Source organism: Mustela erminea, chromosome X (genome assembly GCF_009829155.1).
Source record: "Mustela erminea isolate mMusErm1 chromosome X, mMusErm1.Pri, whole genome shotgun sequence".
Classification (NCBI taxonomy): Eukaryota; Metazoa; Chordata; class Mammalia; order Carnivora; family Mustelidae; genus Mustela; species Mustela erminea.
Window position 1 is genome coordinate 97,765,490 of NC_045635.1, and position 20,932 is coordinate 97,786,421.

At 37.3% G+C, this 20,932-nt stretch overlaps 1 long non-coding RNA gene across 1 annotated transcript; it reads left to right on the forward strand.

Annotated features, from left to right (window-relative positions):
• The first annotated feature begins 365 nt into the window (after positions 1–365).
• Positions 366–17,720, forward strand: LOC116583463. Its single transcript, XR_004282746.1, has 3 exons — positions 366–455; positions 15,445–15,447; positions 17,709–17,720. It is a non-coding gene; the product is annotated as an uncharacterized LOC116583463 (long non-coding RNA).
• The last annotated feature ends 3,212 nt before the right edge of the window (positions 17,721–20,932 follow it).

Below are 20,932 nucleotides of genomic sequence, written 5' to 3' on the forward strand. Positions count from 1 at the left end.
TCTTGTTGATGTGATGTATCAAATTGATTGATTTCTGAATATAGAACCACACTTGCACATCTAGAATAAATCTGACTTGATTGTAGTGAATGATTTTTTTAATGTACTGTTAGCTTCATCTTGTTAGTATTTTTCTGAGGATTTTACAACGATATTCATCAGAGATGTTGGCCTGTAGTTTTTTTGTTTGTTTTTGTGGAATCTTTATCTTGTTTGGGCATCAGGGTAATGCTGGCCTCATTAAATTAACTGGGAAATTTTGCTTCATCTTCTATTAGTTAGGAAGTTTTGAGAAGAATATGTATTAGCTCTTCTTTAGATGTTTTGTAAAAATTCACCTGAGAGGTTGTCAGGTTCTGGACTTTATTTGTTGGGAGGCTTGTTTATTACTGATTTAATTTCACAGCAGGTAATTGGTCTGTTCCAATTTTGTACTTCTTCTTGCTTCAGTTTTGGTAATTTATGTGTCTCTAGGAATTTAGGGTGCCCAGTTTGTGGCATATAATTTTTCATAATATTCTTTTACACTTGCTTGTATTTCTGTGGTATTGGTTGTTATTTTTCCTCCTTCATTTGTGATTTGGATTGAGTCCTCTCTCTTTATTTTGATGAGTCTAACTAGAGATTTATCAATTTTCTTGGTCTTTTCAGAGAACAAGCTCCTGATTTGATTAATATGTTCCAATATTTTTTTCAGTTTCCTTTCTTTTTTCTTAATTTAAGTGGTCTTCACACGCAACATGGGGATCAAACTCACAACTCTGAGATAGAGTAGCATGCTCTACCAACTGAGCTAGCCACGCATTCCTGTTTCTTTTTTTTTTTTTTTTTTTTTTTTTTTTTTTTTTTTTAGTTTCTAGGTCATTTATTTCTGCTCTAATCTTTATTGCTTCCTTCCTTCTACTAGTTCTGAATTTTGTTTGTTCTTTTTTCTAGCTCCTTTAGGTGTAAGGGTAGGTTGTTTGAGATTTTTCTTGCTTCTTGAGGTAGGCCTGTATTGCTATAATCTTCCCTCTTAGAACTGCTTTTCCTGCATCCCAAAGATTTTGGACCCATGTTATCATTTTTACTCTTCTCCATGTATTTTTAAATTTCTTCCTTGACTTCTTGGATTGACACATTCATTGATTAGTAGCATATTATTTAATCTCTATGTATTTGTTCTCCCTCCAGATTTTTTCTTCTGGTTGATTTTGATTTTCTTAGTGTTGTGGTCAGCATGTATGCATGGTAGACTTTGATCTTTTCAAATTTCTTGATACTTGTTTTGTGGCCTGATTTGTGATGTATTCTGGAGAATGTTCTGGAGAATATGCAGTTGAATGGAATGTGTATTTGCTGTGTTAGGATGGAATGTCCTGAATGATCTGTTGAATCCATCTGGTCCAGTGTGTCATTCAAACTTTCTTTATTGACTTGTAGTTTGGATGATCTACCCATCTATGTAAGTGCAGTGATAAAGTCCCCTACTATTATTGTATTACTATCAATTAGTTCTTTTATGTTTGTTATGCACCATGCTGGGTACACTATAGCACTTATTTTCATAAGGCCACTACTTCCAAGTGCAGGAGATGGAGCTGATTTTTCTAGCACAAAAAAACAGACACACAGTGTTAGAGGAAATGAGGAGACACAGGCATATGTCCCAGATGAAAGAATAGGACAAAACTGCAGCAAGACACCTAAAGAAGACAGATATAACTAATATGCTTGATAGAGTATATAAAGTAATGATCATAAAGATATAGGATTTGAGAAAAGATCGGAGTAAGCCCCTTAACAAAGTAAACCCTTTAACAAAGATATAAAAAAGAACCAATCAGATGAAGAACACAACAAGTATAATTAAAAATACAATAGCTAGAATAAAGAGCAGGCTAGAGGATGCAGAAGAATGAATTAGTGACCTGGAGGACAGAGTAATGGAAAGTAATCAAGCTGAACAGGTGAGGGAAAATTTATGCAAAATGAAAATAGACTTAGGGAACTCAGGAACACCATCAAGCAAACTAACATTCACATTCTAAGGCTCTCAGAAGAAGAGACAGAAAGGGGGCAATTTATTTGAAGAAATAATAGCTGAAAACTTCACTCACCAGGAGAAGGAAGTAGATATCTATATCCAGGAGGCACAGAGATCTCTCAATAAAATCAAGGCATGGTGGTCCACATAGCAAGACACACAGTAATTAAAATGGCAAAAGAGTGATAGAGAGAATTTTAAAATCAGCAAAAGAAAATAGTTACATATAAGGGAAACCCCATAAGGCTATCTGCTGATATCTCAGCAAAAACGTTGCAAGCCAGCGGAGACTGGCATGATCTATTTGAAGTGTGAAAGGAAAATAATCTGGAACCAAGAATACACCATCCAGAAAGACTGTCATTCAGAATGGAAGGAGAAATAAATAAAAGGTAAAGGAATTTATCACCACTAAACCAGCCCTACAAAACTGTTAAAGGGGACTCTGAGTGGACAGGAAAGGATATAAGTAAGAATAAGAAAAGTAGGAAGAACGAAACCAGTAAAAAATAAGTACATCTATAAAAATCAGTTAAGAGACTCATAAAATAAACAGATGTAAAGTATGGCATCCTCTACCTAAAATGTGGGGGAAAGGAGGAGGAAAGAATGGGCTCAAACGTGATCAACTATCAACTTAATTTAGACTGTGATTGAAGAAGATGATGCCTACAAATCTAATGGCAAATAAATCAAAATCCAGTAACAGATATGCAAAAGATAAAGAAAACGGAAGCCATGTGTATCACTAAAGAAAGCCAGCAACCTGTGAGAGAACAAAGAAGAGAAAGATTAGAGAAGAACTACAAAAACAGCCACAAAACAAGTAACAAAAAAGCAATAAATATATACCTATCAATCAATACATTGCATGGAAATGTACTTCTCACTCCAAAAGACATAGGGTGATGGAATGGATTAAAAAAAACCAAGACCCAGATAACTGCTGCCTACAGTAGATTTCATTTCAGACTTAAAGACACAAGTAGATTGAAAGTGAGGGAATGGAAAATTTTTTTTTTCATGCCAATGGGTATGAAAAGAAAGCCAGGGTGGCAATACTCATATTGGACAAAATAGGCCTTAATTATTTTTCTTCCAGAGAGAGAGAGAGAGAGAGAGAATGTGCACAAGTTGGGGAGGAGAGGCAGAGGGAGAAGGAGAGAAAGAATCTTATGCAGGCTCCATGCCCAGTGTTGGGCCTTATGGCAGGGCTTGATCTCATGATGCAAGACCATGACCTGAGCCAAAATCAAGAGTCAGATGCTTAGCTGACTTAACCACCCGAGTGCCTCCCAACATAGAACTTTAAACAAAAACTAAATGAGACAAAGACGGATGCTTTATAATAATAAAAGGGATAATCCAACAAAAAATATACTATTTTTTATGAAGATGTAACTCTCCCCCCTCAAAAAAAACCTGTTTTAGGATATTTTCTTTCAATATCTGAAAGTTGAAGGTATTTTTATTATAGCTGTAAACAGATTTATTCTAAATGTGCTAAAACATGATCTTGAGTCCTCTGTTTGTGTCTCTTTCATGCCCTGAAAATCTGAAAGGTAATCCAAACTATCTGGCCTGTTTTAAAATATTCAAATAAGAGTAACAACTTTTAACACCAGCCTTTTAGATTTCATGAAGGTGATAATACTTAGCAAGTTCCCTTCTATGACACATAAAAAACTTACTATCCAAATCCAAGTCAGCCATGGGAGATCAGTGTGTTTATCATGGACTGTTTGTGTTTTGTAATTTTCAAAATGCAATTATAGCATTTTTATTTTTATTTTTTTTTTGGATGTGGTGGAATGGATAAGCAGATTTATGGCTTAAGAGACTGGCTGGACGGAATGCTAGGCAATATAAAGAAATGAGAGGAGGAGTAGTCTGGACTACACAGAAACAGAATGTGCTTCAGAAAATTTGTGTTTTTTTAAAATCACTGTATTTTTTGTTGTTTATAGCTGCAATTTTTGCCCATACAGTGTTTATTTAACATTAATGAAAAGATTCCTTCCCACCACTTTTGTTGTTGTTCATCATGGTAAGTATACTCCTTAGTCCCCATTCCCTATTACCTCACCCACCACTAACTTCCCTTCTGGTAACCATCAGTTAGTTCTCCATAGTGAAGACTGTTTCTTGGTTTATCTCTCTCTCTCTTTCTTCTCTTTCCTCATTGGTTTTGTTTCTTCAATTCTACATATGAGTGAGACCACATGGTATTTGTCTTTCTCAGACTGACTTTGCTTAGCAACGTACTCTATACCTCCATCCATGTTGTTGAAAATGGCAAGATTTCATTCTTTTTTATGGTGGAATAATATTCCAGTGTGCACGCATGCACACACACACACACACACACACACATATATACCACTTCTTCCTTATCCATTTATTTGTGATGGACACTTGGGCTACTTTCATAGCTTGGCTATTGTAAATAATGCTGCAGTAAACAGGAGTGCATGCATAGCTTTGAATTAGCATTTTTGTATTTTCTGGGTTAGTAAGCAACAATGCAATTCTTGCATCATAGAGTAGTTCTATTTTTAATTTTTTGAGGACTTTCCATACTGTTTTCCACAGTGGGTGCACCAGTTTACATTTACACCAACAGTGCATGAGAGTTCCTTTTTCTCCACATCCCCATCAAACATGTGTTTGTTGTTTTTATTTTCTTTTAAATTGTATCCATTCTGACAGGTGTGAGGTAATATCTCAATGTAGTTTTGATTTTCCTGTCCCTGATAATCAGTGATATTGATGCAAGCGATACTGAGTTCCAACTAGGAGGACTACTTCAAATAAAAAGTTTCTGTAAGGTGACGGAAACAGTCAACAAAACTAAAAGGCAACCTTACTGAATGAAAGAAGATATTTGCAAGTGACATATGTGATAAAGGGTTAGCAACCAAAATAAAAAGAATTGATACGATTCAATACTAAAAAAAATGGGTAACCTGATTAAAAAATGGGAACAAGACATGAACAGACATTTCTCCAAAGAAGGCACACAGACACATGAAAAGATGCTCACAATTACAACATTTTAATATTGGTCAACAGAGTTTTACAAAAATAAAATCTAAATTACTAAGCTTTGAAGAGAAGTAATTTGAAATTATGCACTCAGAAAAAGAAAATGGAAAAAAGAAGAAAAAGGTGGAAAAAGTACAACAGAATTTAGGAACATTTAAAAACTGCATTATTGGAATATCAGCAGGAGAAAAGAGAAAAAAGTTAGAAAGATTATTTAATGAAATAATAGCCATCAACTTCCCAAAATGTAGAACAGAAATGGATATCCAGATTCACGGAGATCTAAGAACTATAAAGAGGGATAATTCAAAGAAGACCATACACAGACATACTACAATAATACAGTCAAAAATCAAGGACACAGAGAACTGTGAAAGCCACAACAGTAAAGTAGAATTGCATCTAATTAAAAAGTTTCTGCTCTGGGGGCGCCTGGGTGGCTCAGTGGGTTAAGCCGCTGCCTTCGGCTCAGGTCATGATCTCGGGGTCCTGAGATCGAGTCCCGCATCGGGCTCTCTGCTTGGCAGGGAGCCTGCTTCTTCCTCTCTCTCTCTCTGCCTGCCTCTCTGCCTGCTTGTGATCTCTGTCTGTCAAATAAATAAATAAAATCTTTAAAAAAAAAAAATTTTCTGCTCTGGAAAGGAGTGAATAGAAAACTTACAGAATAGTAGAAAATGGTTGTATACCACATGTAAGTTATTAATACCCAAAATATATAAGGAACATCTACAACTCATTAGCAAAGTAACTCAACTTAAAAGAAAATGAGCAAAGGACACAGACATTTCTCCAAAAAAGACTTAGAGAAGGACAAAAGGTATATGAAAAGGTGCCCAGTATCACTCATCATTAGGAAAATGCAAAGCAAACCCACAATGCAATTCTGCTTCACATCTTTAGAATTGCTTTTATTAAAAAGCCAAAAAATAACAAGCATTGGTGAGAATGTAGAGGAAAGGTCATCTTTGTACGTTTTTGGTGGGGATGTAAATGGTATACCCATTATGGAAGCAGAATGGAGATTCCTCAAAAAACTAATGATGGAAGTACGATATGATCCAGCAATTCCATTTCTAGGTATGTATCCAAAGGGTATACCTGCACTCTTATGCTCATTGTAGCAGCATTCACAGTAGCCAAGACATGGAAACGTGTCCATTAATGGGTGAATGGATAAAGGAAATGTGAGAAATACATATAGCACATGTATCTTTTGTGTATCAATACACACACACACATACACACACACACACACACACACATATACACATATATCCACACATAAAAAATATATGATCATACAGAAATGTAGAATCTAAAATAGATTCGTAGAAAAAATGTAGAATGTGTGTTATCTGGGCTTGGCTGGGGGGGCAGAGATGTTGGTCTCAGCGTAAAAAATTTGTTATGTTTGATCCATAAGTTCTGGAGATCTAGTGTACAGCAACATGGCTAACATTAATGAATATTGTATTTTATACCGGAAATGTGGTAAGACAGTAGTAGCCCTTGTGTTCTCACCACAACATAAGAAAAATAAAATGGCAATTATGTGAAGTGATGGATGTTAATTAGTATGATTATTTCACAATAATATGTCTATTAAAGTATCACCTTGTACACTTTTTGATTTTTTAAATGATTTATTTATTTGTCAGAGAGAGCAGGTGTGCTCAAGCAGGGGGAGCAGCAGGCAGAGGGAGAAGCAGATTCCTCACTAAGCAAGGAGCATGATGTGGGACTGGATCCCAGGACCCTGGGATCATGACCTGAGCCAAAGGCAGAGGCTTGACCAACTAAGCCCCCCAGGCAGTCCTCACCCTGTACACCTTAAACATATAATTTTTATTTATTAATTGTACATCATAAAGATAGAAGAGGCAAGCAGTGGAGAGTAATGGTTAGGCACACCAACAACTTTCTGACTAACTTAATTGTTCAAATGCTAGCTCCTCTACTGAGGAACTCTTAATTTCCATGTGAATAAATCTCCCTCGGATAATTTTCTCTGCTTATATAATGGCAGTAGTAATAATACTACCAATTGCACAGGATCTTTTAAAAATTTTAAAAGAATTAAGATTTAGCATACTGGGAAACATTAAGTATTTATTTTATTACATGGTCATAATTGAATGGCAAATGAAATGAACTGCTCGAGTTTTGATCATGGTCTAGGATGAGTCTACTTGATTGGCAACATTTCCAGAAGCTTACCCCAGCTATATAGTCTTTTACCACTAACAGCCTTCTGGTACCTCTTTGTAATCTTTCTTTTCCTAGACAACCCAGCCGCCATTGTTCAAGCAACCAGTGATATTTGTTATCAGTATAGATTACTTTGCATTTTACCAAGATTTATTTATAAATGGAATTCTTGGGTAGGGATGCTTTATTTTCTGGCTTTTGTTCACTCCGCCTAATTATTTTAAGATACATCTAAGCTTTTGTCCATATCAATAACTTATTGCCGAATAACATTCTGTTATGTGATACACTGAAATTTTTTCATCCATTTACTTATATCAATAAGACATATGTTTTCTTTCTAGTTTGAGATTATTACAAATACAGCTGCTGTGGACATTCATGCACAATCTTTTGTGTAGACATATGCTTTCATTTCTGTTGGGTAAATACCTAGGAGTGGAATGGCTGGTGTATTTTCAACATTATAAGGAACTGCAAACTATTTTCAAAGTGATTATATCATTTTGAATATCCACTAGTACTGTATCTGTGTACTTACCAGTGCTTGGTATTTTCAGACTTTTCAATTTCAGCCAATTTAGTAGTATGCAGTGGTATAGTATTATGGTTTTAATAGACATTTTCTTAATTGCTAATGGTACTGAGCATAATTTAATGTACATATTTGCTGAGTTCCTTCTCTTGCTAACTTATCAAGTATTTCACCCACTTTTAATTCAGTGGTTTATAAATTCTAACAATTCTTAAAGTTTTTTGTAAATATTATCGGTATAAATTCTTCGTCACTTATTTTCACTGAAAATATTTTCTCCCAGTCCATGGCTCACCTTTTCATCATTGTGTCATTACCATTTGAAGAGCAAAGGCTTATAATTTTGAGGAACTGTAATTTATTACTTTATTAATGTGTTCTATTTTATTTTATACATTTTTGTGAAATCCAAGGTTGCTAAGATTATCTCCTGCTTTATTCTTAGTTTTATAATTTTGATATATTGTGTGAAGTCAAATTGAAGTTCAGTTTTTTTCTATTTGTGTCTACGTCTATGTAATTTTTCCCAGCACTATTTCCTCAAAAGATCACTCTTTCCCCATGAATTACCTTGGCAAATTTCTTAAAAATCATTTGACTATACGTGAGTTAATCTATTCATGAAACCTCTCCTGTTCCCTTGATCTATGTTCCTATAAGTCCATAAACTCTACAGTGCCAATTATTGTATTTTTCCCAATTTTATTGAGATATGATTCCCAGATAACATTGCATGAGCTTAAGGTTATACAATGTGTTGATTTGATACACATATATAGTAAAAATGATTACCATCATAGAGTTAGCTAACACCTCCATTAGGTCACATTTCCCTTTTGTAGTAAGAACATTTGGCCCTTAGAATTAAGTCATGAAATTGGTTAGTAAATCCTCTGCTTTTATTCTTTTTGTCAAGTTGTAGATAAAGATTTGAGTAAAGGTGTGTGCTAAGCATTTATCAAGTTATTCTGATGATCCTCAGCATTCTGTTGCTGGAAATATCCGTTGTTTATTGTCTTCACTGGATTTACTTTTACTTGATTTTTCTGAAGTCAGTATAGAGGTTAAAGTTACATAAGTTAAAAAAATGGCCTGAGAACTCAATTCTAACCGTGCAAGGCCATCATTAATGAAGTTGAGCTGGGGAGTTCATCTGCCAAGGATATTATGCCATAAATTAATGGCTTAGAAGTGCTACCTACATGAAATTCCTAAGCGTCGATGCCACTATATGATTATATTTTATTAATTTCAACAGAAGTTTTACTCAGCTTTTTTGTAGTTTCTGACTGATGGGAAAAAATTGGCTACTAATGAATATATACGTTGCCTCTTTCCCTTGACTCTTTTCAATATGGAAACAACTTTAATGTGATGTCTCTAAAAGCAGAAAAGCAACAGCTACAATCTGAATAATTCATTCAATCAAGTAACTGGATTTTTTTTTTATAACATCAAATGACCGGTTTGACTTTCACTAAATTGACTGATTGGTTGACACTTTGAAGAGCATTAACTTGTCATCATCATCATTACCATGAAATAGTATTTATTAAGCATCCACAGTCACAGCGATATAAAGTTAGCCAAATAATCATAGACTCTGCCCTTTAGGAGTTTATGATCTGGAAACTCAACATATCCAGATGAGCTGGATGCCATTTAGCGAAGTACTGCTGTAGGACTCTGAGAAATAGTACTAAGTGGCTGTGAAAGATCAATTTCCTTAAAAAAGAGCCAAACTATCAACCCCAAAGTAAAGCGACGTACACGTTGGGTGGATGTAAGTGATCTTCTCGGTTGAGATGGTGTTATTTCGGCTGAATTTAAACTAGAGATATCCTTTCCCCTGAAAAAACTGAAGCAGCACTTAGTGAAAATGACATGTCTGAGCTTATCAAAAGCAAATGAGTTCTTCAGGAGTCTAGGATCAGGTAATGATGGTGGGGGGTGGGGGCTGCAGTGGGGAAAATGGGAATCTGGGGCATCAAAATAACTATGTTCTATTTCAACTTTGTTCCTCATGGGAGAACATTGGGTAATTCATCTGACTTTTCTGGATCTTGGTTTAGTCACCTGGAAATTGAGAAAGCTGTAATCATGTTAATGCCATCATGATATTTGAAAATTGTGCAGGGATCCTGCAATGAAAAGTGAACCCCAAATGAATTTATACAACTGTTCTTGTCACAGCGGTGAATGGCTTTTTTCTAACTGGACTGAGAGGCCTATGCTTTTGAAAATAAGTATTTGTATAAAATGCAGTTCTAATTTTTGGAGAGTATGTATAGGCTGCCATAGTTTGGGTTAATTTTTTAATATTTTAATTGTTTATTTGAGATAGAACGAAAGTGAGAGAGAATAAGCAGGGGGAGCAGGGAGAGGAGGGGGAGGGAGAAGCAGAATCCCCAATGAGCAGGGAACCCGATGTGGGGCTCAATCCCAGGACTCTGGGATCATGACCTGAGCCAATGTCAGACACTTAACCAACTGAACCACTCAGACACGCCATTCCAGATTAATTTTTAAGAGGTAAATGTATTTTGCTACATAGCACAATTTAGAGCTTAGCTTTAGCTGTTAAGAATTAACTATGTCTCGGGGCGCCTGGGTGGCTCAGTGGATTAAGCCTCTGCCTTCGGCTCAGGTCATGATCTCAGGGTCCTGAGATCGAGCCCCGCATCGGGCTCTCTGCTCAGCAGGGAGCCTGCTTCCTCCTCTCTCTCTGCCTGCCTCTCTGTCTACTTGTGATCTCTGTCTGTCAAATAAATAAAAATTAAAAAAAAAGAATTAACTATGTCTCATCGATAATTCTATTAGCATTCCTCCCTTCTGTAATAATCATAAAACATAAGATTTGAGAAACCTGTTAGAAATAACGTGATCCTGGGGTGCCTGGGTAGTTCAGTCAGCTAAGCATCTGACTGTTGGTCTTGACTCAGGTCAATGATCTCAGAGCTGTGGGATCAAGCCTCACATTGGGCTCTGTGCTCAGTGGGGAGCCTGCTTCTCCCTCTCCCTCTGCAGCTTCCCCAGCTGATGTTCTGTCTCTGTCAAATAAAATCTTAATGTAACCCTACGTTATCATGAAAAACATAATGAAAGTCTGAGCGTGAACTACTTATCCAAGATCCAGCAACAAGGTGAAAAGAAAGCCAGTGCTAGAATGATTCTGGACTCCTGATTGCAGTACTTCTGTCCATATTCCTATCTCCTGATAGTGGGCTAGAATGGAAAAATCACTATAGCACAGTGAGGCAAGCCTTATGAACATTGAAGAGACTACTGGTATTTCTGGGTGGGTCCCAGCATGCACAAGAGGCAGAGTTCGAGGTGTGTATATGCTATTTTGGTGTCTCACACAGTCCTTAACAAATGAGATAGGATGAGGAAATTCAAGGAACTTAAAGTTGGTACTGCTCTAGGTGGCAAAGGCAAACCCTCCAGAATGTCTGACATGAAAGTCCATCATCTTTCCGCGACCCTACAATATGCTCTGTAGGAAGCGTGCCATCACCATATTGAAAATTCTTTCTATCCTGACCAGATGAGTCAACAGCACTGATCTGAAGGGACACTGGGAAGTTCACCTTGAGCAACTCTATTTTCTCTTCCTAAGGTTTTCTTCCATGTTACATTGATCATGTCCATTCCTAGACATCTAGCTCTACTGAAGCTGCTCTTACTATCCTTTTTGGGCCTGACAACCTTGAACAATATATAAAATTACTTTTCTCGGGCTTTTTTCCATGGATCTATTGCACTATCTTGGACTTTTCTTCCTTTGAAATTGTTTATTGCCTAAGTAATTAGCTTAAATATTACTAGGAAGGAAAATAATCATTTTTATATTTATACTATGCAGACAGACATGAAAGAGGCTACCTGTATATTTTTCTTTCATTGTTCCACTTTCACACTGACATTTGATGATTGATATGAACCCTTTTCTGTACGCATGACCTCAGAACAGGGCTCACCTAGTCCAGTCAGTTTCAGTGCTTCAAAAGCAGATTATGACTGAAAAAAACACAAGCTGAATGAATTCAGAAACAAATAGCCTGAGAGCAATTAGGAATAGATATTACATAGTCTTTACAAATTCTTGGTAGTGTTGGATATTTATAGAAAATATATTTTCTCTGGATATTATAGAAAGGCACAGAAACTATACACAATCTGATTTCATCTGGAGTTTAAAATCCTAGGAAAGGCTCAATGAGGATTTAGATTTGTTTTTTGAGTCAAAAGCAATTCAGAGATTCACACAATCTGTGTAGGGGAGAATTAGCTAATTATGCAGACGAAACATACAAATTCAAGATGGATTTATAAAACTGGTATCATCTCCTTTTTTCGTGATATCTGGGATAAGTTCATAAGAATTATCCTTATTTAAGATACAGTAAATAAATCCTAAGAACCTTAATTTTCAAAGATCCATTGTTTTCCCTCAGGAAGATATGTAGGGGGAAAAAATACTGTTGCTTGTCTTCCAGTGAAACATGTTCAAATGTAAGGATGAAATCTGCACATTTGCATGCCCTGATTACTCATAATAGAAGAGGATACTGTATATTTTAATATATAATTACATTCTGTCAATAAAACAGCAAATAAAGGCTGCTTGTTCTCATTCTGGTGAATCCTAATTTTGAGAAATTCCCACAACTGGATCTACCTTTAGACAGGTACCTGAAAGCTTTTTTGGCTTTAGAATCATTGATAGGATCTAGCTCTGCCAGGCAGGTGTGTTACTGTGGGCTAGCTTTCTCCCCAGGGGAGTGTGTATTTTGCCTGAAGAGACTCCCCTGGCATCATGGCCTATTTATACATGTTGGCTATATCTGCAGGGCAAACGTTTTTAAAGTTTAATTTAATATTTTTGTGTGTGTTTTCCAAAATTCATTGTTTATGCACCACACCCAGTGCTCCATGCAATCCGTGCCCTCCTTAATACCCACCACCAGGCTCCCCCAATCCCCACCTCCCTCCCCTCCAAAACCCTCAGTTTCTTTCTCAGAGTCCACCATCTCTCTCAGTTATTGTGTTGCCTATCAACCGGGGAATTGGAAACTTTTCCCATCACCTATTTTTCAGACAAATGTATAGAGAAATTTGTCAGCTTTACCAAATATTCTGTTTCTTTCTTGGAAGCTACTATCATGTTCTCTCACATTGAGTTGCAGAAGTAAGTAATTGTTCCAACTCATTCAGGACTTCCGCTACTTATATAATGCTCAAATGATAATGAAGAGAGACTTCCAGTAAGATGTACTATGAAATGCTAGGTTGCTTCTTGTAAATGTTTGATTTCTTAACTAGGTGAAGACTAGCAAAAAATGGGTCTTTGAGTAAATTTGGCATTGTGCATACTTTTTTTAACACACTGAAAAATAGGCATATCTCAGAGAAATTCTAGATGCATATAACTAAACGTAATAATCACAGAAAATAATAATTTGGACAAATTTGTGACTTAATTTTCAGAGAATTATGTTATTCAAGGATTCAAATTAGCAGTGTACTTTGAAAGTCTTTTGGGAGCAATAAAATTGCATCTAACCTATTTTACCCTAATCAGACCCTTCAGCATGATTTCAAGACATGTTTGATGATTTGTTAATCTATGTGAAAATGATAAATTAGTACACTGAAAGAGGGTCTGACCTGAGGAATGGAGAATCCATATAATTCAAAACATGCCAATAAGCAGTTACTGAAATATTCTGGTTTTGGGGATACATACGGATGTGTCCGAAAATGTGCTAAGTCGGGGTTGATGGAAGAATTGATATATTTATCAGTGTAAAAGAAACTAAAGACTATCATTTCTATAGGCAATGTCTCCTATTCAGCCTCTCCCTTTCCCTTACTTCCAGTATCATGCTGCTTTTAACACAACCAATAGAAAAGTAGGAGACAGAGTGGCTAGTCATGGTTAAAAACATTTCTATTGATGCTAATAAGTTAATGAGCAGACAAAAGGGCTTTCCGGGCCTTCCCCTTCATGCAAGGCACACAAAAAAGACATTATAAAAAGATAATGAAAAATAACCCATGATTTCAATCACTTTTCTTTCTTCTGACTGGTCTTTTTGTCTCAAAGAACTGTGTCAAATCTGGCCTGGTTTTTCCCACAATGCTCCTACTGTGCAGAGCCCACATTGTGGAGCCAAAACACATGGACTTTAGAAATAGACCAATTTGAGCTTCACTGACTGTATGATCTTAGGCAAGTTGCTTCACTTTTATCTGAGACTCACAGATAATTATCTCTACATAATTAACTTAGCATGTGTGAAATTCTAGCACACATGGACTCACTTCTGTGTACCTCTTTCATAGCCATATCATTTTCCGATAAAATATTTATCTGAAAGTCATGTAATTAGGATAATTTTAAGTAGGGGGGATTATGGATTGGAAATGAAAATGGAAAGCACAGAAATGAAAGAGTAAGGAATGAGGGATTTTGTACTGAAACTTTAGGAAAGATACAGGAAATATGGAAAATTAAACCAGTCTTAGGATTCACTTCTTTTGTCAGTTAGACATGGGGAAGCTTAACTAGTGGCAGTGTCAAGAAGGTTTAGCTCCCCTATAATATTTACTAGCCCCTCAACACATTGTTATTTACAAATAACAATACATTTAAGAACAAAATGATGTGCTTATTACACGAATGCAACCTCAACATGAAGGTTCAAGAACACCATTCAAATGTAACTTGACATTACACATGCAGAAAAATGAAACAGGACTCCTATATTACACTACACATAAACTTGAGATATAATACCAAAAAACTCCTTGAAAACAGAAGGAAGGAGGTACCCAACATTGGTCTTGGCATGATTTTTTTGGATACTGCACCAAAAGCAAGTATCAACAAATAAGACAACAGCAAACTTAAAAGTTTCTGCAGAAAAAAAAAAATGAAAAAGCAACCTATAGAATGGGAGAAAATTTTTATAAGCCATATTATCATATTATCAGCTGAATATCCAAAATAGTTCTTTATAAGAACTCCTATAACTCAATTAAAGAAACAAGAATCTAATTAATCCTTCTGCTGATCTCTTAGACATTTGTCCAAAGACGACATCCAAATGTCCAACAGATATGCAAAAAGATCACTAACCATCAGGAAAATACAAATCAAAATGAAAATTAGATAGTCATCTCACACCTGTTAGAATGGCTAGCATCAAGAAGGCAAAAGGATTCTGGTTCAAGATGGCAACACAGGGGGTGCCTGGGTGGCTCAATTGGTTGGCTGTCTGACTTCAGCTCGGGGCATGATCTCAGGGTCCTGGGATGGAGCCCTGCATGGGGCTAGCTGCTCAACCCTTTTCCTCTGCAGCTCCCACTGCTTGTGCTCTCTCGCACACTCTCCCAAATAACTATAAAATCTTTAAAAAAAAAAAAAAAGGCAACACAGGAAGATCCTGTAGTCCCATCCTTCCACAGACATACTAAATCTACAACTACCTATGGAACAACTTCTTGAGGAAAAATTCCTAAAAAAAAATTTGACTTTTTTTTTTTTTTTAAGATTTTTATAAGAGAGCATGAGTGAGGGGAGGGGTGGGAGAGAGATGATCTAAAGCAGACTCCCACTGAACAGGGAGTCAAACACGGAGCTCAATCTCATGACCCTGAGATCATGACCTAAGCCGAGATCAAGAGTTGTATGCCCAACTGACTGGGCCACCCATATGCCACCCCCCAAATTAGTTAACTCTTAAACATTATAAAACTGAGGGGAAAAAATCATAGGAGAGGTTAAGACATAATCTCTATATAAATCTGACTCCCAGCATGGTGATCCACAATCATGGAGGACCTCAAAACCTGCAGCTTCCCTGTGAAGAGCAAGGGTTTTGAACCCTATGTTGGGTACCCCAACTTTTAAGACCTGAACCTGAGAGAGAAAACCATCAAATATTCAGCTGTCACAACAAGTGGGAGCTTGAGTCCACAAAACCCACAAGGCTTTAGCAAACTAAGAAATGGCTAACAAAGGGCTGGTGCACTTGAACTCACCTGCCTGAGGACCCAGTACAGAAGCAGCCAGTCAAGAAGCTCCAGATGTTATGTTAAAATGTCTTCTGGTAATCTGAAAGCAAGGCCCGGGAGGGAACCATCTAATGTAACACACATCTAGGAGCCTGCTGAAATACGATCGTGGGTCAGAGGTGGTGGATAGCATCTTGCATTCTCTTTCTACCATGCTCCAGCTGTTGGGTACAATCTTTTTTTAAAAATATTTTATTTATTTGGGGCGCCTGGGTGGCTCAGTGGGTTAAAGCCTCTGCCTTCGGCTCAGGTCATGATCCCAGGTCCTGGGATGGAGCTCCGAGTTGGGCCCTCTGCTCCGCAAGGAGCCTGCTTCCTCCCCTCTCTCTCTCTCTGCCTCCCTCTCTGCCTCCTTGTGATTTCTCTCTTTCTGTCAAATAAATAAAAATATTAAAAAAAAAAGATTTTATTTATTTATTTGGGGGGGCAGAGACTGAGCAGGGACCCTAATGTGGGGCTCGATCCCAGGGCTGAGCTAAGGCAGACACTTAGTATCTGAGCTACCCAGGTGCCCTTGTTAGATATAATCTTCAAAACAAAACAAAACCTCTTTGCTTTTTCTTTCCCCTCCCCACAACCCGTCCTTATTGGGACCATCTTCAAACTCTACCTCTGACATGCTATAGAGCACCAATATTTCCTGTGAGAGAGTGTTTATACTCATCTGGTGCCATTATTATTGTGGCTGCTACCCAGGATCACCCCTCAGTCACCTGAATTGGTTATCCAGGATTGTTTGAATTCATGGCTCCCACAGGAGTGTAACACTGGAAAATTGGTTCTTAGCAGGTTACTACCCCCAGGGCACTGCACAGAAAAGAGACTGAAACACACCAGCAGTCTTTCTGTGAAAGAGGCTTATTTGGTTCTCCCTGAGTTTCAGGCTGGCGTGTAGGCTTCAAGTCTGACATACATTTAGAGGACTGCATAATTCCTCTTTTTATTTTTAAATAAGCTCTATGCCCAGCGTGGGACTTGAACACATGACCCCGAGATCAAGAGTCCCATGTTCCACCAACTGAGCCAGCCAGACACCCTGCCGAATATATTCTTAAGGAATGTAGGCTGGTGGATACCACTTTTGTATTTTCCCCTTTTGCTACAGCTTGCTGCTTTCTCCACTCATTTGGAGCCCCAATTTTTCTAACTGTCCACCAAGGGATACATACTGATTGTCAGTCTCTGGTGGCCAGTGGAGCTTAAATTTGTGGACCTGGAAGACTACATGTATCTGTGTACCTCAGTTATGGCTACTTGAGGGTCAGGTTTCCAGTGAGTCTCAGCCTTGGTGCTAAGATCCTTCGCTTTGGGATACTGAAAGGTCCTGACACATCCTCAACAACTGGGAGCTCTTAAAAATAAAATAGGTGGCTTGGACAATTAAAAGATTTCCTAGACAACCAAAAGCTAGGGGAGGTTAAGTGATAAGGCCACTTTTTCAAAAAGGAAAAAGTTGCTGCTTCATCTAATGCACAGGAATCATCACACAGTCAAGCAAAATGAAGAAACAGAGTAGTATGTTCCAAACAAAAAAACAGTTATGGGGACGCCTGGGTGGCTCAGTTGGTTAAGCCGCTGCCTTCGGCTCAGGTCATGGTCCCAGGGTCCTGGGATCGAGTCCCACATCGGGCTCCTTGCTCAGCAGGGAGCCTGCTTCTCCCTCTGCCTCTGCCTGCCATTCTGTCTGCCTGTGCTTGCTCTCTCTCTCTCTCTCTCTGATAAATAAAATCTTTAAAAAAAAAACAGTTATGGTCATAAAAATGCTCACCAAACTTAGAAGACAGGATGAATACAGTGAGAACTTGATGAAAGAGATAAATATTTTTTAAATGACAAACGGGAGTCCCAGAGCTGAACAATACAATAACTAAGCTGAATAATATGTTAGAGGGCTTCAACAGACTAGATGAAGCAAAAGAGTCAGTGAACTTGAAGACCGGATATGGAACTCACTGAACAAGTGCAATAAAAAGAAGAAGAAAGAAAAATGAAGATAGTTTGCTAGTCTCTTATGAGCTAACATCCACATTATTAGGGGTCTAAGAGGAAGAAGAGAGCAAGAAAGGGACAGAAATCGGACTGAAAACATTCTTGACCTAGAGAAGGAAACAGACATCCAAATGCATGAAGACCAAAGAGTTCTAAGTAGGAGAACACAAAGAAATATACCCAAAGATAGATTATCTTTGTTTAAAGGATTTTATTTATTCATTTGACAGACAGAGATCACAAGTAGGCAGAGAGGCAGGCAGAGAGAGAGAGGAGGAAGCAGGCTCCCCGCTGAGCAGAGAGCCCCATGTGGGGCTCGATCCCAGGACCCTGGGATCATGACCTGAGCCGAGGGCAGAGGCTTTAACCCACTGAGCAACCCAGGTGCCCCAAGATACATTATCTTTAAATGTTTACATGTTAATTATAAAGAGAGGATCATCAAAGTAGGAAGAGAAAGACAAATTTATGAACAAATGAATTCCCATAAGACTAGGAGGAGATTTTTTAATAGGAACTTTGTAGGCCAGAAGGATCTGATATGATGTCCTCACAGCACTGAAAGGAAAAAGAACTTCCAAGCAAGAATACTCTATCCAGCAAATTTATCATTCAGGCTCAAAGGACAGATAGTTTTCCAGACAAGCAAAAGGTAAAGGAGTTAGTGGTGTTATAAAAAATATTAAAGGGATTCCTTTGAGTACAAAAGAAAAGGCACTAATTAAAAAGATGTATATATAGGAAAGTAGAAATCTCACTTGCAAAGACAAATTGGTAGTAGTTGATGAATTGCTCATAAACCTATTATAGAGGTTAAAAGACAAATGAAGTCAAAACTCTTACAAATACAATAATTAGCATTAAGGATGCAAAAGATATAAAAGGTGACCTCAAAGAACAAAACGTGGAGTCGGGGAGGTAGAGTAAAAAGGTAGAGTTTTAAACTGCATTCAAACTTAACTTGTTATATTTTTAACAATCTATTTAAACTGATAAGTTGTTATATGTAAGTGCCATGGTAACTGCAAAACAAAAACATACAGTACATAAATAAAAGACACACAGAAAGGAATCTAAGTATACCACAGAGGAAACTAACAAAACTTTATGAAACCATAACAGAAGGAAAAAAAAGAACAGAGTAACTAAAAAAACACAATTAGCAGAATTGCAAAAGTAACTATTGATAATTAATTTAACTGTAAATTGACTGTTTACCAATGAAAAGAACTAGGTGGCTAAATGTATTAAAAAAACAAGACCTCCCTCTATATGCCACCCACAGGAGACTCGCTTCTGATGTAAGGACACATAGAGATGGAAAGTGATACGGCAGAAAAATACATTCTGGGCAAAAGAAAGCTGGGGAAGCCACACTTATATTAGACAAAATAAGTCTTTAAAACAAAGACAGTAGGGGCACCTGGGTGGCTCAGTCGGAAAAGCATGTGACTCTTGATCTTGGGGTTAAGCCCCACCTAGTACTTGGAGATTACTAAAAACAAATGAAATAAAAAATGTAATCATAGACAAAGGCATTACTTCATAATAAATAGGTCAATCCAACAAGAGGACATAACATCAGTAAATATATATAAAGCAAACATTAACTGACCAAAAAGCAAAAATTGACAACAAAACATTGATAGTAAGGACTTAAATACTGCACTTATATAAAAGGAGAGATCATCCAGGAAGAAAATCAATAAAACATTAGCTTTAAATGACAAACTGGACCAGATGGACTTAACAGATTTGCTATATTATATAAATATATATTATATAAGTATATATATTATATAAAATATTTCAACCAAGAGCAACAAAATACACATTTTTAACAAGTGCCCATGGTACATTCTCTAGGATATATCATTAAAGCTGCTAACCAGTCTCAATATTTTTTTTTTAGATTTTTATTTATTTATTTGACAGACAGAGATCACAAGTGGGCAGAGAGGCAGGCAGAGAGAGAGAGGGGGAAACAGGCTTCCCACCAAGCAGAGAGCCCAATGCGGGGTTCGATCCCAGGACCCCTGGTTCATGACCTGAGCTGAAGGCAGAGGTTTTAACCCACTGAGCCACCCAGGTGCCCTGGTCTCAATATTTTTTTTAAAGATTTTTAAATTTTAGATAGAGACAGAGTGTGTGCATGCAATAGGGAAAGGCAGAGGGAGAGGGACAAGCAGACTCCTTACTGAGTGCAGAGCCCAGTGTGAGGCTAGATCCTACAACCCAGAGATCAGGACCTGAGCCAAGACCAAGAGTAAAACACTTAACCAACTAAACCACCCAAGAACCTCCAGTCTCAGTATTTTTTTAAGAAGACTGAAATCACATTCAACATATTTTCTGACCACAATTGTATGCAACTAGAAATCAATTACAAAAAAAAAAAATGAAAATAACACAAACCTGTGCAGGCCAAACAACATGATACTAAACAACCAATGGACCCATGAAAAAAATCAAAGAGGAGGTTAAAAAAATAACCTGAGGGGCGCCTGGGTGGCTCAGTCATTTGAGCATCTGCCTTTGGCTCAGATCGTGGTCCCAGGGTCCTGGGATGGAGCCCCATATCGGGCTCCCTGCTCAGCGGGGAGTCTGCTTCTCACTCTGACCCTGTCTCCTCTCATGTGCTTTCTCTCTAAGTAAATAAATAAAAATCTTTTTTAAAAAATAACCTGAGGTAAATGAAAACAAATATATCAAAGCCTACAGGATGAAGCAAAAGCAGTTCTTAAGAGGGAACTTCATAGCATTAAATACCTACAGCGAGAAATGGGAAAATTAAAAAAAAATAAATAAACCTAACATTACACCTCAAGAAACTAGAAAAATAAAAATATGTGAAGCCCAATGTGAGAAGAAATGACAGAGATCAGAATGGGAAGAAATGAAATAGACATGCAGAAGACAGTAGGAAAGATCAATGAAGCTAAGCGCTCACTGTTTGAAAAGACAAAATTGACACACATTTGACTAGAGACACCAAAAAAACCCCCAAAACCAAAACAAGCAAACCCAAGAACTGGAACTCAGTAATG